General features: G+C 41.2%; 1 protein-coding gene across 2 annotated transcripts in view; it reads left to right on the top strand.

Moving 5' to 3' along the window:
* Positions 1-18936, top strand: part of llgl2 (LLGL scribble cell polarity complex component 2) — a 46196-nt gene that overhangs the window by 4886 nt on the left and 22374 nt on the right. The window lies entirely within an intron of this gene.

Raw genomic sequence — 18936 nt, 5'->3', positions numbered from 1 at the left:
GCTAGCCCCGGAACGTCGGGCTAGCGATTTTGCGAGCCCTGAAACATAACTGAAAACTTGACACTGTAAACATTGTTCCAGAGGATAGCCTAACCCTGAGAATGAAAGGCTCTGCACACTTGGCCTCAAGGAAGTTTGTCAGTAGATCCTCATCACGATCATTGTTTGGGTAAACATGAAGTCAGAGCTTATGACATCACATGGATAGTATATTTTTATTGCTGGTACTTCATGAAAATGATTGTTTATAGTGTTCTAGATTGAAACAAAACATACACAAAGCAACTCTAGATGTGAAGATTTTGATATTAGTTTTCATAAAGTAGTGTGTATGTGTGCTCATCCAATACCTTTCTCTCTTGGATAAAAGAAAAGACCTACAAACAATTTAAATTCTAATAATTTACTTTTCTGAAACTACAAACAATTGTGGTAATGTAACGACACTGTTTGCGGGTCGAAGTGTGTGTTGGATGAGGTTCCCATCTGCAGTGCTTTGCTTCTTTTTCTGCCAAGAACTATTGAGTTGTCATTAAAGATATGTAACACTATATGTTTTTAAAAAGTTGAGGTGTATATACTACAGCTGATGAGCTCCTGGTTTCTCAGGTACCAAATGTTTTAACACTTCAGATGGGTCTGGGCGATATGGCCTAAAATCCATGTCACGGTATAATTTGAAGCATGTGCGGTAACGATATATATTTTGATATATTCTTTTCTTCTGTATAACTTATTTTCCACACTATAAGGCACACTTAAAATCCTTTAATTTTCTCAAAAATCGACAGTGTGCCTTATGTATGAATTCTGGTTGTGCTTACTCACCTCGAACCGATTTTATGTGGTACACGGCGCGCAGAAATCCAAAAATGTTTTAGTACGACTTTGGTAAACTACGAAGCCGCACCGCTTGATGGATTGTCAGAGCATTACGGCTCCGTAGACAGGAGCCTTGTGGAGTAATCTGGGTCCAAAACTCCGTCTGCTGCAGGTCCCAAAGTCAAACGAACACTGCGGCATCACTGAGAGTTAAAAGCTGTCTAAATTCTTTCATTTTTAATAAAATGATCAGCATTGCTGCTTTACCAGGTGTAACAATTAAGTTTAACATCCAGGCATCCATGAAAACAGAATTTATTAAATTCAACAGAGTTAGAAGTTAGCAGGAAGTTAGCTCGCTAGTTTCCACCTAAACATGATATAGCATGTTCTGACTGAAAGATATCAGAAAAAATTAAAACGTACAGCTCTGCTATCACTTCCAACATAAATGAAGAGAGAAAACTAAACAGCAGTGACGTTTGTAGGGTTACTGAAGTTGAACTAGCTGGTATATAATGATGTGCTAGCAAAACAGCTACGTTAGCATAACATTAGCACAGTGAAGCTGAAGGACAAACGCTAACCGTTTTCCACTTGATAAAAGTTAGCGAATAGAGCAGCTGCGAGAGAATTCAGCATTAATGAATCAATGGTACGGAAGTGGAGGAAGCGCAGTTTTTGGCTTTCCCCATATTCCAAAAGTGCTTTGTGTCTTTGCTATTACTGTCGCCCGGCATAATTTGCAAATGATATTGTTTGCACCCGCTGCAATTCTTTCGACCAAAACAGCTGCCGCTTGATGACACCATCAACATGCGCTATCGCGGTAGAGCGGTATAGTCAAAATCTCTACCGTTGGAGCAATTTATATCGTTTATACCGTTTATACCGCCCACCCCTAACTTCAGAACAGAATCACAAGCTTAAGATCAGCTGATGGTGAATAATACGCACATGTACACGAGGTTGCCTGATTTGCAAGTGATGCAGTAGATTCAGGCTCTTGCGGGTAACTGTTCTTGAAGCTCAATTCTGCATGCTCAAACCAACTGAGTGTGGAGGACAAAGCTCAAAGGAACAGGAGTCCTAATCTGATTGGTCAGGTTCAAAGCAGTGACGTTGCAGCATCTACGATGGAAAGGTTCAGGTTACTGCGTTAAACAGAGTTACACTTTGGCAGAAACGTAAGCGTTGTATTAAAACATTTGTTTACAATTTGGAAAATGACGTTTCCCGAATTAGCTAACAACGGCTGTTTGATGTGCAGCAGTGAAAATACTGACACGTTCATTACATTAATCAAAGCTGAAGAAATCTAAAGGAAAACAGAAATGAAAATTGTACGTGTTTTATGCCGCGAATCATCACGATTAAATTGGCCACACAACTTGAGAGCTCACATGGTTTCCCTGAGGTGGGTGATCACAGTCTCTGATCAAATGAAAATGATCAGTTTTTTACAGGTGAGGAACTATCCTATCCTAAATTCTATATTTAAAGTAGTATTAAAAGTAGTTGTGCTAAATCAAATCAAATTAGTTTTATTTATACAGCACCAAATCAAAACAACAGTCACCTCAAGGGACTTTATAATTGTAAGGTAGACCCTAGAATAATGCATACAGAGAAAAATCCAACAATCATATGGCCCCCTATGAGCAAGCACTTTGGCAACAGTGGGAAGGAAAAACTGCCTTTTAACAGGAAGAAACCTCCGGCAGAACCAGGCTCAGGGAGGGGCAACCATGTACGTCGACCGGTTGGGGTGAGAGAAAGAAGACAGGACAAAAGACATGCTATGGATGAGAGCCAGAGATTAATAACAAGTATGATTCCATGCAGAGAGGTCTATTAACACATAGTGAGTGAGAAAGATTATGTTGAAGCAAAGTACGTATCACTCCGCGAGGCTCCTTGCTACGATAGCCGTAATGCTCCGACAATCCATCAAGCAGTGCGGGTTCGTAGCTTAGCAAAGTCGTACTAAAACATTTGACAGATTTTCGAGCGCCGTGTACCACATAAAATCGTTTCGAGGTCAGTAAACACAACCAGAATTCATACATAAGGCACATGGGATTATAAGGGGCACTGACGATTTTCAGAAAAATCAAAGGATTGATTTTAAGTATGCCGTATTTTCCAAAAAAACACGGTAATAACGACGGCCCGCTAGCATGCTCTACCAAAAATAGTGCTTTGTTGTGTATCTGACGGACGAAAGCTAAACCAGTTCCACACCACTGAAGTTGCAGCACTTTTACAAACCAATTCTGGTTCATCTGTTTCATTCAACGATCTGCTTTCACCCTTCTCATTCTCCGTTGCCGCCATGTGCGTATGAAAACAAAGGCACTGCGCATGCGCGTTTACTGTGAACGGTATGATATGGCCCAGCCCTACTTGATAACACTCTACTTTCAGCCTGATAGGACTCCTTCAGCTTTGGTGTCCACCAGCTGGTTCCACCACAACAGGCACCAACCACCTTGCAGCAACCTCAGCAATAGAGGTGCTGAACATTGTCCCCAGTCTCCCTCGGAAGGCTGTCGAACCTCTGTCAGAGGTGAGAGTTGAAAAGCTCATGGACCAGGGCCTCTGCTAGGCATTCCCAGCTCATCCTCACTATATATTTGGATGTGGCATGTCTGTCCAGCTTCGTCCCTCACTACCTGACCCAACTCAGGTGATGATCTGTTGATTGCTTCTCTCCTCTCTTAATCTGAGTGTCCAGAACATATGGCTGCTTATCCGATTCAATTCAGTTTTATTTAAACAGCACTGCTGTGTTGGCACAAGGCATAAAAGAAGATAGCAGTGGATGAATGTTAAAGGATACACATAAACTTAGTTACAGCACTTTCAGAAAGACGCCTACTGTGATGATGCTATTCTCTACTGCTGTGTAATTCATTATTGTAAATTTAAGTGTCATTAGGAAATGATCAGACAACAGGGTGTTCATGGAATACTGTTAAATGCTTAGTTTCTATGCCATATGTTAAAACAAGAACTAGAGTGTAATTAAAGTGGTTGTTTTACATTTTAAAATTCGCCAATTGAGTCTTATAACAGATTAAATGCTGTGTTGAGGCTGTCATTTTTAGCATCTACATGGATGTTATAATCACTCCCAATCATTATTTTATCTGAGCTGAGCACAAAATCAGATAAAAAGTCTGAGTAATCAGAAACTCTGCGTAAGGCCCAGGTGGATGATAGATGATCACAAATAGGACTGGTTTTTGAGTTTTGCAGCTAGGGTGGACAAGGCTGAGAATCAGGCTTTTGACTGGATTAAAGCTCTGTCTGGGTCTTTGGTTGGTTAATAAGCTGGCATGGAAGATTGCTGCCACCGCACCCCCTCTTCCTGTGCTTCAAGGTTTCTGATAGTTTGAATGACTCGGGGGGTGTTGATTCATTTAAGCTGACATAATCATCCTGCTGTAACCAGGTTTCTGTAAGGCAGAGTAAATTGATTTCTTGATCAATTATTAATTCATTTACTAACAGAGACTTGGAAGAGAGAGACCTAATGTTTAACAATCCACATTTCACTGTTTTACTCTTGGTGCAGATATGGATGCTGTATTGTTCTCTCTTTGATGTATTTTATGTTTAAGTCATTTTTGCTGGTTTTTAGTTTGTTTTTTTGGGTTTGTTTGTTTGTTTGTTTTTGTCTGTTTGGGAGCTGACACAGTCTCTAAGGGGATGAGGTTTTGGTGGTATACTGGGGGCTTTTGTTTAAGACCATCACCCAGCCATCCTGTTTTCGCAGCTCCTCAGGACAATCTGCCAGGGGAGCGCTATCGGGGTCTACGCTACTTTCGCCTGCTCTGGCTACAGGGCAGAGCAGTCAGTGAATTGAAGCAGAGTCTCTAATTCAGGCCTCCAGAGCTACAAATAGGCTGCAGTTATTACAAGTATCATTACTGCCAAAGGAGGCCAAAGAGTAACTGAACATCTGACACAAAGAGCAGGAAAGTGCAGGAGGGACAGGTGAAGAGGCCATGCTGCTAGCGAATCCCTTAAGACACAATAAGTGAATACTGTGAATATAATTAGTGAGTGAATACACACAGAGTGTGCTTCAGATGAAGCATGTGAAGATTACAGATAACTTCTTATTTCATAGTGTAAGTTTTTAATTAAATTGGCTACACAGATAAGCTACATAAAACACCACTGTGTGTTGGAACAGGGAGAAAAAAGTAACGTAACATATTACCCACATATGTAACCCATACGATTTAAATAGATTATTTTCTTGTGACAGTGCTTAGTTTATTTCTGTATTCTCTCCTTGTCTTGTGTGTATTTATTTCAATTGTATGTTTCACACACACTTTTGTTTTGTTGTTGCTGTTTTTTGTTTTTGCTTAATTCATTGGTTATTTTATAACCAGTTCTTCTGCTTGTCTGTACTGTTTGTTTATATGGACTGAATTAAGACTGCGAGGAAGAGACGAGAAGAGATATGGACACATTTCACATGCGATGTCAGGGAAAATGGGAGCCTTTGTGAACCTTATGGAGCAACTCACCAGTAAAAGCACGACAAACTTTTACACTTTATATTTTAGTCAAATGAATTAACTTAAGATTATTGTCGACTAAATCTAATCAGAGTTAAGCGATTCGAATTCAGATGTGTAAATTACTAATGAAGTCACAAATGTTTGCAATGATGTAAATGTAAATGATGACTTTTTGAAAGTGAAGTTTGCTTCAATTTAGCTGTTTAACCATTTCTATTGTGCACCGGTGGATGTACTAATTTATCACTGGCATCACTTTCATACTCAAATCTTAACCGAAGAATTCCAAGGCATATTTTGAAGCACTCTCATCCAGTCCATCCAACCATGGTATGTGGATTCATGTGTTTTCTGCAGACTGAACAACTTTTTGCTTATAGGTTTACTCGTCTCTGTTTTGGCCAAAGTTAATTTCTAGATTATGAGTCTGGACTAATTGGGCAGGACTGCAGTGGCTTCAGAACCTGCCTTAGAATCCTCCACTAGAAACACGTTTTGTTTTTTGTTTTGTTTTTTCACTCAACCTGAGCTCACCTTGACACTGGCTCCGCCTCTTTGGTCTTTGTCAAGTGTGTGTAGGCAGACTCTAGCGCCACGTGAAACTATGATGGCATCATCTTCACTGCTGCTGTTGTGTCATCAGTGTTTTTCTTTAAAACTGGCGGCTGCTTGGGCTTAATGTTATCATACTTTTTATTCACATGCTGCTCCTAAATACATTTCTGTGGGAGGATGTTTTTAGTCGCAAATGTGGGTGAAGCACTCGCGTGACAATGACATGCTACAGAGCCATGCATTAACTGAAGCATCGAAGCAAAGAATTTGTGTTAAGGATTATTTATAATCAAATTATTCAAATTACTTAATAAATCGCAGCATCCCTAATTTCCTTACTGTAGAGGAAGAACATTATGGAAAAGTTAGAAATGAACTTTGCCCAAAGTGTAATGCTAGTTATGCTTAAAAAAAAAAAAAGAAAAGAAATGAGAGATCTTGCTGTGAAAGATTGAACCACTCACTGCCTGCATTTTAAAACTGACTTCACAGCTGACTAAAACTAAATAAGAAACACATTTTAATAAATTATTGTAAAGGTGGAATAGTTTATTTCTTGTCCACATCTGCCTGCAGCTCTTAACATCCTCAGATCTGAGTCCTGTCTGATTCGGCTGCTCTTTGATTAATAATCCACACTTGGTAATGCAACAACTAGAGAAGGAAATCACCTAGGATTTTGAAGTTGATACCATAGGTATAGTGGTTGTGTGGAAAATTGTTTGCCCACTTCCGGGCATTGTATTTGTCACACTTAAATGTTTCAGATCAAATAAATATTTGACAAAGATCACACAAGTAAACACAAAATGCAGTTTCTAAATGAAGGTGTTTATTATTAAGAGGGGAAAGAGATCCAAACCTACATGGCCCTGTGTGAAAAAGTTATTGCCCCCTAACCCTAATAACCCTTTTTATGGCGAGGTCATGAGCACTGACCTTAATTGAGGGTGTTGTTCTGGGGTCTTTTGTGACCCCTTGGATGAGTTGTCTGCGTGCTCTTGGTGGCCAGCCACTTCTGGGAAGGTTGACCATTGTTCCATGTTTTCGCCATTTGTGCATAATGGCTTTCAATGTGGTTCGCTGAGTCCCACAGTTTCAAAATGGATTCATAACCTTTTCCAGACTGAAAATTACTTTGTTTCTAATTTGGTCCTGAATTTCCTGATCATGGCAGGATAATGTCTGGCTTTTGAGTCTGTTGAAAAGCCATATCAGCAGGTATATTCTTGTTTCGACGTCCACCTTTTCTGTAGCTTTCGTGTTGCATTTAAATGACGTTGCAGGATGCACGGATGCATTGCTATGACGACCACCACGCATGTTAGGTAGTACCAGATTGTAGTGGAAAACCAGTCGATCTGAGTCGAGTCATGGCAGTCTGTGGCAAGTTGATCCAAGTAGGTACTAATGGAAAAGGGACTTATGTGGCTATTGGGTAACTCCTAATAGTTAAAAGGCTAATGTTAATGTGAGCGCTGACCAATTGTTTAGTACTTCACCGTTGTTGAAATGGGAAATTTACTGGCCTCTGAAGCGTTAGTCAGGGGGAGGAGCTGTGTGTCTCTCCACAGTGGTACAGTGTGCAGGTGAGTATAGGCTGGAGGAGGCAAAGATGGCACCGTTATTACTCACAGTTACTATAGAATTTTTTTTATTTATTAACTCAACAGACACCTGCTTTTTCAGGTAGATGAGAGATGAGGGTCACCTAGAAGGATGTTAGGCACAAACGTATGGGTGTTATTGACAGTAAAACAAAAGGCCTAGGTGGCAGCTAGAGACCTAAGTGGGAGCAAAATGTTAACTATCTGACACCTTGGGTGTGTGCTGCCAGAAATGGGGGTAGTTACAGGTTCACCTGTTGAAGCGTTTCATAACTATGCAGATCGTGTGAACTGTAGGCTCTTTTTTTCATCATTTTGATGCAAAATGTGTGAATGTGTGTGTGAATGGGTGGATGACTGAATGTAGTGTAAAGTGCTTTGGGGTCCTTAGGGACTAAGTAAAGCGCTATACAAATACAGGCCATTTACCATTTTACCATTCAAAATGGACTAAACTCTGAAGTAAAAATGCATCACCCTAAGGGTAAGATGTGTCCTTAATGATTTATAACAAGACAAAACATGAGCATCATGGCAACAAAAGAAAACTGTTTTATTTCAAGTAGCTCGTTTTCCTTTAATTAGGATTTTGTCTTTTTTTTTTTTTTTTTTTTTTTTTTTTTTAAGTTAAAATCTAATTATTCACCCACCTGTACAGTTTTCTTTTTCTTTGTAAACTGAACCTTTTTCGTGATCAACTGTCTATTTAAGATGTTTTTTTTAAATCATTCTTGATTGGCATGCTATATTTTTTTCACAGTAGCATGCAAGTGTATCTCTACAAGCTTTGTTTTCTGCAGACAGGAGTAAAAGTGGTGATGTATCGTACCACAATGTCTCTAAATCAAATAAAACGCTAGGCAAATTATCAGATAATTCTGATCTGTAATATCATTTGTCTTTAGCAGTTGCCCTCATTTATCTTTGAGAACTATACCACATTTTAATCCCCTTGGAATTGGTTTTATATATATATATATATATATATATATATATATATATATATATATATATATATATATATACACACACACACACCCATACCCACTTGGACCTTAAACACCTTTGTATGATGTCCCTATCCTGAGGAGTATGTCATTTAATGGCTCAGGTCTGAAACTACTTTCTCTTAGAATCACAGTTTAGTTAATGTAAACTTTGTGCACTCGACCACCCTCCCCTTAATCTTTGGTTTTTCATTATAGGAAGGAATGAGTGAGGTGGTGGGAGACGTGATATCCTGGCAGCCAGAGCTAACAATCTGTCTGTCTAGCAATCTAATGTTTGCTAAACTAAAGAGGGTAAAGGGAGGTACCTCTGCTATGTTTGCTGTTATGCTGTACTCCTCTTGCCTCCGTCTCTTTCTGCTGTTTAAATACACAAATAATGATGTTTTGCTTCATGCATATTCACCAGCAAAAGTTCTTTTTTTCTCCAGGTTTCAGTAAAACATCTGTGGTTTCTATTTCATGCACCCTTTATACCTCCCTTTCCCCTTCAGAGCAAAGACAGAACACCCCACAGCCCCCTAACTAGCAGTGGACCTTTTAGTAATCACTCATCCCAGTCACCGTAACTGAGAATAGTTCAGTTATTGCCAGCTGAAGATCACTGCGAGGTGAGGTCCTGCATGTTCAGTTTATTTGGTGTCTTATGACGTGTTTCTTTGTGTGAGATAGGTGTGTTCACATGTGAAAGCAGTTCCTAGTGCTTCCCCTGTGTTGACAGGATGAGTATTCCTGTTTGTACCTGTAGTTTGTGACTTGATCAGATATCATTCAAGAAGACTTGTTCCTGTCTTGAGCGAGTGCTGGCATAGCTACCATTGCAAAAGATCTCGAGTGGAATGTTTTGGATGACATGGATTTGCAGCTACTCATCTTGCACTAAGCAGTATGTTAGCTTTGTCTTTAAGAACCACAAGCTATGGAGCAGCTCTGCTTAGTTAAGCAGTGTGAGGTTCCTGTTGTGGGATATAGGCGTGTTTTTGCATGGCTGCACTCCCTAACTTAGATGGCTTGATGGATATACTGGGAATTTGATGATATCGCTGAGCTGTGTTATGAAAAGCAAACAGTGTCTTGCTGCTTGAGAGCAAAGGCATCCAGGATGGTATATTGAATAGCATAAGAAGACAAGCCTGTTAAATTTGCAGTCAAAGGTAAATAAAGTCTAAATCATGATCTTCATGGGAGATATGCTCATGGTGACCATAGTGATACAAGATGGAGTGTTCGCGGTCATTTGCTTCTCCAGGGGTGGCACGAACCAGCATTTGTGACATCACAATCCATTCTGCAGTCACCTGTTTCAGCCAACACACACACACACACACACACACACACACACACACAAATCAAACATTTCTCCCATAAAAGAAATGTTTGATTCATGACCTGGACAGAGCTATGATGTTTTTAAGCAATTCTTATAGTGAATTTTGATGTTGAAATCTTGCTGTTTTGAATCAAAGTCAAAAATATGAGAAGATTGTGATCGGAGAATACAATGGTTGGAACAGAGCTGGTGCCAAGGTACACTTCAGAGTCCTGCAATGCTAGTAGAAAAGCTAATGCTTCTTTTTAGATCATGTTATAGTGTATTAGATTTATTTATTTATTTATTTATTTTTTGACAAAAAGATGGTCAATGTGTTTGACGAGCCAGGAGATATGTTGTTGCATTGTTGCAGGATCTGGATAGGTTTTGATGTGTTCGGTCCAGGTGGATCAGTAGGACACTATAACATGCAAGTAAACTTCACAATTACTGGCCCTGCACAAAAGGGTGTTCAGCCACTGGAACATGGCTGGTGTGTTTCTTAATCCAGATGGCATTATGGTTTATTGTAAGACATTGTCAGGTGTCTTACAGACAGGAGTTTGGTTAATGGGACCCACCAGTATCCTTAAAGGAGATCTGTCTTTGTTATTAACTTGGCTAAACTGATATACTCAGTAAAGTCATTCATGCATGGAAGTGGGAATGAATCTGGCTTGTAACGACACTAACCTTGCAGAAGTCATTACAAAATCAAAATTGATCAGGTTTTAGGACAAGCAGTGATGGTGAGCTCCAAGGACTATTAGTGGGCACAGCAAAGGTCAAGGACTTACTTACTTTACATTACTTACATTTTGCATTAACACATGTAATAACAAAGTAATCAAATGTATTTTTAACATTGATCAATAGGACCCTCAGAAATAAAATAAAATTAAAATATTAGGTAATAGAAATTGAAGTGTTAGTGGTATTTTGAACAAAACATAATGTACAAATAGGAAACTATTTGTGTGAAAATGGATTCTGTTTAAAAGAAAAAAAAAGTTCAAATACAGCTTCAAATTAAATCGAAAAGGTATTTTCTTTCAGTCCAAAAAAACAAATTTCTAAAGCTTACAGATGATTCAGTTCATGAATTCATGATTGCAGTGGACATGCTCTGGAGTGAGGCTTGCTCTTATCTTTGAGATAATGTCCCCAGCTGCAGCTGATTTTCATGCTGTCATGACTTTAGTCTTTGACAGGTGCATGAGCCTCTTTTTCAGGACAAACTCATCTACACTAGTTAAACAGAACAAAACAGAAAAGAAAAGACCGTTACTAATCACAATTAATTATATTAAACATAGACATTAACTACCTAACATTAGGTTTATTATTCAGAATAAACACTAATATTAATGTGAGAAAAAAATCAAACAAACGAGGAGACCGTGTAGCTGCTCCTACTCCTCATTAGTTATCAAAACTGAAATGGTGTTCGCTTCGTTTGAGAAGTTTCCGACAGGTAAGCTAATATCAACATTACTGTACAAACATCAGTATTACTGTACAAATATTAACATAAACACTACGCACTAACTTAACTCCCTAAAATGGACCAATTCAGAATTGAAATCACACTCTCCAGGGTGCTGGCGTTTTAAATGCTTGTGCACTGCAATTTTACTGTGTTGGAAGGAAAACTCTGCTTTTCACAGTCTGTGTTTAACTTTATTTGTTTTCTGTGAAATGCTTTCACTTAAAAAAAAAAAAAAAAAAAAAAAAAGTTTCCATTCTCTTCTGTGCTCCTGTTACGTTCTTATGCTTAGTATTGGGTGCAGTATTGGCAGATGATATAAGCGACACTACCCCCATAGCTTCCTGTAGTGTATTGCAGTTACAAAAACATATTTTGCAACATAAATTTTGCCTCAGACAGTCAGAAATATTATAATTCAGATCATGCATCAGTACATTTCCATATTTTTATATCTATAAAAAGAAAGCTGACACTTGCGAGACTTTATCAAAGGTGTAAGCATCACAGCAGATGCCTTTGTGTCAAAGTAACTGAGGATAAAACACAGAAAAACATGAAGATGATTTTCCTGGCCTGGGATTTTATAAAAATATTCTGCAGTAGATCAAAAATGAAAGAAAACCATTAATTAACATATGAACAGTACCTGATGCTGCTGAAGTGAAGCAGAGCAAAGTTACAGAGGTTTTATTAGAGACACAGCTAAGCGTTTTGCAATTTTGCATAATTTTAAAAAGTTAAAATTTGTTCAGTAGCCTATTGAACAACAGAAATGAGGCTTTCTTTTCGGAAGTAAGTAAAAGGAAAAAAACAGCTGCCGACAGCGCTGTAAACAACGGTAGACTTGTGCGTAACAAGCAAGCGAATAATGCAGAAAAAAGATTTTTAGACTGGAAACTGTTCTTGAAGTACAGAAAGAGAGAGAGAGAGCTGTGCATGAAGTGTGATTTTTATTGTGGTGGAAGCAAAACAGCAAAAGTCAGAGGGAATTCATGACGATATTTATCAAATGTGAAGCGTCGTTTGCTGCTTCTTTTGCTGCTGGTTCAGTGAATTTTGGTTGGAGAGAGACAAAACCTGCAGCTCAGAATCTAGCGCAAAAAATACGTAAACACAAAGCACGGACCCGCCGAAACATCAGAATCAGTGAGCTGTTGGCTTTCAGCCCCGACCGTGTCCGTGCCGTCGGGTGAGAAAGGCGACATCTCACTGATTCTGATGCGTCGGCGGGTCCGCACTTTGTGTTTACGTCTTTGTGCAGAATCCGTGTACCTGCTCTCATTTACTGTTTTAGCTGTTTGGTGGTTCTTGAAATTTTGTGAGGTTTAACCTGAGATTCTAGCTTTTCGGGCAAAATAAATTTATATTAAAAAATCGATTCAGGATTTTAATGAATCGATATCACATTAAAATCGATTCTAGCTTGGATAATCGATAAATCGATAATCAAAACCCACCTCTAGTGTGGAGGGATGAGAGAAAAAAGCATACACCCTACATTCTGGTGGGAGGAGCTATGAACAACAGTTACATGTCAATTCAACAACTCTGCACCAGTTGAAAACACTTTTTATTTGATCTCTGGAAATATTCTAATAATTCGAGAGTCTGGATTTACGATTTTTCCTGAGCTGTAAGCTATGATTGACATTAAAAATAATAATTTATGTGTAATCATGGAATATACAAAAGTTTACTTTAACCTATATTTGTTTTTTTGTTTTTTTTTCCACACAAAACTGCTGTGTTAGTGCTTGTCTTGGCGTGCTTGACCTTTCTAAACATTGAATATACTGGTCTGACAGAAATCTGGTCTGGTCTGAAACACTTAAAGGGATGATGCAACATTGAGTAGGTCTATGTAGTCCTCAGAACAAGTGACTGGTAAGTCCACCCAGTCTGTTTGGGACAGTCTGAGGAAGTATGAGGAAGCTTGAGTTGGAAATGTGAGTCATGGGAACACTGAGGGCAATAACAGAACTATGTCTGGCTTTGGACTGAGGCAAATGACCTGGCTCAGACATGTGAGTCATGGCACAGACCTTTGTTATGAAAATGGACGGTCATGGACTGCAGATCACACATTTGACCACTGGTATGAGCTTTGCTTTGCCATTGTCTGAATCTAGAACTCCAAGTAGCTTTTCTGTTCCATAGCTGCAAAACAGAGCGTGGTGCTTTGTGGTTGACATATATATCCAGGACACACTGATGAGAAGTGGGCTACTGGAACAAGAGGGCACAAGCTGGCAAGAGATGATAATACGGCGCTGTTGGAATGCTACTACGCGAGTCAACCCCAGTGGAAGGGGTTGCATGAATAAGATGAGGGACCTATGGAATCTTTGATACCCAGCATCCAGATCGACAGCAAAACAACTAGTAGCTCAGTGTTCCAACATGTGCAAGAAGAAACTGCTCTCACGGCTAGAGATTGACGAGGTACAACACAAATACTATGGGAAGAGGGAGCCAGGACGACAGGTCGGGGGGATATTATCACCCCCACCCTGGATTGGGCACCAAACCCCAAGTGCGATGGAAGAAGGATCGTTGAGTGCGAGAGGAACTGACCTGAAAGGAAAAAAAGTATTTCCTGTTCATCTTTGGAGACAATAGTCCTACGTTTGGCAATATTTCTTAAATGAAAAAAGCAGGTGCAGGTCACAGACTTGATATGAGCATCAAAAGATAGAGATTGATCAAAAATTAACCTGCTGAAAACACTGTGTAGAAGCTGAACTCTGCTGAAAAGTGCTTTATTTGAAAGACTACACTGAAGAGCGTCAAGAAAGCAGGGAGAGTGCGAGGAGGGAAGATGTGCGGCAAGAGCCACAGGTCGGATTTGAACCTGCGCCACCTGGTCTCAAGGTGGCTGCTCATCTCACTGAGCCAAACTGGTTCTCAGGTGACTAAAAAGAGATGAAACTGAAAATTGTCCTGAAAATGCTGAAAATTCTGTTGAAAAGAGGTAAATTTTTTTGAACTTTCTGCTGAAAAGAGATGAAGAAACAGAAAATTGTGCAGAAAAGAGGTAAAGAAACTGAAAATTCTGCTGAAAAGACGTGAATCAGCAGAATTTCTGCTGAAAAGATGTAAAGAAGCTGAAGAAGCTGGAATTTGTGCTGAAAAGAGTTTTAAAAAATTGAACTGTTAACTGAAAAAAAGGTGTCCTAAGCGGGATTTGAACCCGGGCCTCCCAGTCTGAGAACGGCTGCTCATCTTACTGAGCTAAAACATGGCCCAGCTGGGCAAGCTAAACTGGTGATCACACTGATAATGTGGTCCCATTCAGCAAAATGGGCCGAAAATGGCATAAAAAGCTTAATATCACAAAAAGTATAAAAGTTATGAGCACCAAAAGATATAGCTGGCATTAGCAGAAGGAGCAGAACAGTTTAAAGTTTGAATGGTGGAAATTGGCTGAACACTGAGGGAGTAGTTAAGCAGCAAAGGTCGGAGCAACTAGAATAAAGTTTAAAGAGAAACAGGATCTCAATAGTGTGAATGCCTTGAGGCGTTCACACAATAAAAGATATTGTTGATCGCTAATAAAAATGTCCTCACGAAGGATATGTCCGATATCCAGACCCAGACAGGATGAGATCCAGGGTGTGGCCACAACTGTGTGTTGGCCCAGTCATATTTTGGGTAAAATTAAAAGAGTCTAAGAGATTAAGAAAGTCAGAAGCGTGATGGCATGAACTGTCATCGACATGGAAATTAGAATCTCCCAGCAGAAGGATTCTTTCCAGCTTGATGGTGGACAATTAAAAAGTCCCCGAACTCCACTAAGAAACTCCGAGCTAATCCCGGTGGTCTATAGATTAATATCACATAGAAGGGGTTAGTCCTATTAATCTTTATCATCTGAATCTCAAAGGAGTTTAGAATAAGAATAAGAACAACTTTATTTATCCCGAGGGAAATTCTTTTGTCATGTACATGCTCAAAGCAGCAGGAGAGACAGAGGAACAGATAAATAAGATATACAATATATACAATAAGAACAGTAGTGTACAGTAATATACATTAGGATAGTGCAAGACATAGTATCGGATAACTCTAACGAAGTAATATACATAGCTATATCCTGGTGAATAAATAACTTAACTATCAGTGCAGGCGATTCTAGAAAGTGACAAAGTATTGTGCAATAGAATAAAAGGGAGTAGCAGCGTATGATGGGGGGATGAAACAAATATTCAATAAGTACTCTTGGGTAATATTGCACGGTCTGGAAGGGAACAGAATAACAGGAAAAATCACCTACAGAGTGAGGAGGAGTTTAAAAAGTCTTATTGCCACCGGTACAAAGGATTTCCTGTGGCGGTCAGTTCTGCATTTCGGGGCAATGAGTCTTTTGCTGCGTTTGCTCCGATGGTCCATCATGGGGGTGTGCATGGGGTGGGAGGGGTTGTCCATGATAGAAAGAAGCTTTTTTAGCATTCTCCTCTCAGACACCTCCTCCAGGTTCTCAAGTCTGACACCCAGGACAGAACCAGCCTTTCTGATCAGTTTGTTCAGCCTGTTGGCATCAGCTGTCTTCACCCCACTTCCCCAGCACACCGCTGCAAAGAACACGACGCTCTCCAACACCGAGTGATAGAACATGGTCAGCATTTTCCTACCAACATTGAAGGACCTGAGCCGCCTCAGTAGGAAAAGCCGACTCTGCCCTTTTTTGAAGACAGCATTGGTGTTCTTGGTCCAGTCCAGTTTACAGTCCAAGTGTACCCCCAGGTACCGGTAGTCCTCAACGATCTCCACATCAGCCCCTCTGATGGTGACAGGGGTAGGAGGAGGAGTCTGCTTCCTAAAGTCCATAATCAGTTCCTTTGTCTTTGTGATGTTAAGTTGTAGATGGTTAAGCTCACACCACTCGACAAAGCTGTCCACCACACTCCTGTACTCCTCCTCCTGTCCATCCCTGATACAGCCCACAATGGCAGAGTCATCCGAGAATTTCTGCAGATGACATGACTGAGACTTGTACCTGAAGTCAGATGTGTAGAAAGTGAAGAGGAAGGGTGATAGGATTGTCCCCTGCGGCGCCCCTGTTCTGCTCAGGATGTTATCTGAGCGGCAGCTCTTCAGTCGGACATGCTGTGGTCGACTTGTTAAATAGTCCGTAATCCAACCTACCAGTGGGGCGTCCACCTGCATTTCCGTGAGCTTATTCCCCAGCAGTGATGGTCTGATCGTGTTAAAAGCACTGGAGAAGTCAAAGAACATGACCCTCACAGTGCTCCCAGCGATGTCCAGATGAGAATAAGCCTGGTCCAGCAGGTAGATGATGGCATCCTCCACACCAATACGAGGTTGATAAGCAAACTGCAGGGGGTCCAGCCAAGGCTCCACCAGCAGACGCAGATGTTTCAGGATGAGTCTCTCCAGCGTCTTCATGACATGTGAGGTCAGAGCCACTGGCCTGTAGTCACCGAGGGTCGACGGGTTGATCTTTTTAGGGACAGGAACCAGGCAGGATGTCTTCCAGAGTGATGGGACTCTCTGCATTTCCAGGCTCATGTTGAAGATCCGTTGTAGAACTCCAGACAGCTGGGAAGCACAGCACCTGAGGGCCCTGGGACTGACACCATCAGGGCCAGCAGCTTTGCTGGAGTGGAGTCTGCCCAATTCTTTTTTGATGTCATCTGCTGAGAGGGACAGGGTGAGACAGTCTGAGGGGGCAGGAGAGGGAGGAGGCGAAAGGAGAAGATGGGAAGAGCTGGGTGTGGAGACAGGAGATGCAGGGCAGTCAAACCTATTGAAGTGCAGATTAAGGTTGTTAGCACTTTCGACGTCCCCATCCATCCCAACACCTCTCTTTTGTCTCAGGCCAGTGATGGCCCGCATTCCATTCCACACCTCTCTGGTGTTGTTTTCCTGCAGTTTGTTTTCCAGCCTCCGTCTGTAGGACTCCTTACCCTCTGCAATCTTGGCTTTCAGCTCCTTCTGCACCAGTTTCAGTTGATGTCTGTCACCATTTCTGAAAGCTCTTTTTTTCTTGTTCAGGGTTGCTTTGATGTCTTTGGAAACCCAGGGCTTATTGTTGGGGAAGCACAGAATGGTTTTTTTGGGGACCACAGTGCCCACACAGAAGTTGATATAATCTGTTACACAGCCTGTCAGATTGTCAATATTGTCCTGATTGGAATCACAAAGAACATCCCAGTCAGTTGACTCAAAGCATCCCTGCAGAGTCTCTTCCGACTCCCTTGTCCATGTTGTAACCGTTTTTGTGGCTGCAGGTTGTCTCTGAACGGCAGGTCTGTAAAGGGGCTGGAGGTAGACCAGGTTGTGATCAGCCCTGCCCAGAGGAGGGAGAGGGCTGGAGGTGTATGCCTCAGTAGCATTGGCATAAAACAGGTCCAGTGTTTTATTGTCTCTTGTTTTGCAGTCCACATACTGCTTGAATGTGGGTAGAACAGTGGAGAGGTTCGTGTGGTTAAAATCGCCCGTTATAGCCACAAACGCAGAGGGACTACGATTTAGTAGGTCCGCTGTCGCAGAGCTGATGACGTCATACGCCTGCGCCGCGTTGGCATCAGGGGCGATGTAAACAATGACGATAATGGCGAGGGAAAACTCACGCGGTAAATAATATGGTTGAAGACCGACTGCTAACAGTTCGATGTGTTTGTTACACACAGCCATCCTCACCTTAACGTGACTGGGGGAACACCAGCGGTTGTTAACATAGAGAGCGAGTCCTCCTCCCCTCTTCTTCTCGCTGCTGCCTGGGTCCCTGTCCGCTCTCACACACGTAAATCCGTTTATATCCACTACCTGGTCCGGGATGTTTTTGTGCAGCCATGTCTCCGTGAAACACATAACACTGCATTCTCGGAAAACTTTCTCTGTCCTTGTTAGCATCGCGATTTCCTCCATCTTATTAACCAGAGATCTGACATTGCCAGTCACTACAGACGGGAGAGCAGGACGGAATCTTTTCCTCCTCAGTCTTCGTGTTTTCCCAGCTCTGCAGCCGCGGTAGATCCTCTTGATCACCGCAGGGATCTCATGCTGAACACCGGCATGGCTGTGCTGTCTTAGCCCCAGCAGCTGGTCCCGGCTATAGACAAAGGGGCAGCGTGGCGTCGCGGTCATCACAGTAGTTTTACACGGAGTTTCGTGTCCAAACACGGATAAAAACTTCTCGACTACACAAGAAGTATAAACTAAAAAAAACTAACTAAGTAGACAAAAAGAAATAAATAAGAGGAAAAGAAAGAAAGGGGAAAGTAATTTTCAACTGCAGAGAGCATGCTAGACAGGCTGCCATCCGAGACGGCGCCGGAAGTAAAGCAGAAGAAAGGGTCTTCACCAGATGACAGAAAAAGGAGTTTCTAACAGTAACAGCCAGTCTACATCCACGTCCTGAAAATTCTAGTGTTCAGTTCCTTTGAGGTGGGTCATATGTGGTTCTGATCCACAGTCATTTTGTTAGCTGCAGACACCTACTAGGGGTACACCAATCTCATTGCATATCGAACCGATCCTGACTCAAAAAGTTCGATTGGAAAACCGTTTGAGGAACGGTCCATTCAGATCAGAGGGAGGGCTACTGTAGCCTGGAGCTGACTAACAGCAAAGCCTCGTC

The sequence above is a fragment of the Pelmatolapia mariae genome, linkage group LG8 (genome assembly GCF_036321145.2).
Source record: "Pelmatolapia mariae isolate MD_Pm_ZW linkage group LG8, Pm_UMD_F_2, whole genome shotgun sequence".
Lineage (NCBI taxonomy): Eukaryota > Metazoa > Chordata > Actinopteri > Cichliformes > Cichlidae > Pelmatolapia > Pelmatolapia mariae.
The sequence above is the reverse complement of the archived record's forward strand: the minus strand, read 5'-3'. Positions and strand labels throughout refer to the sequence as shown.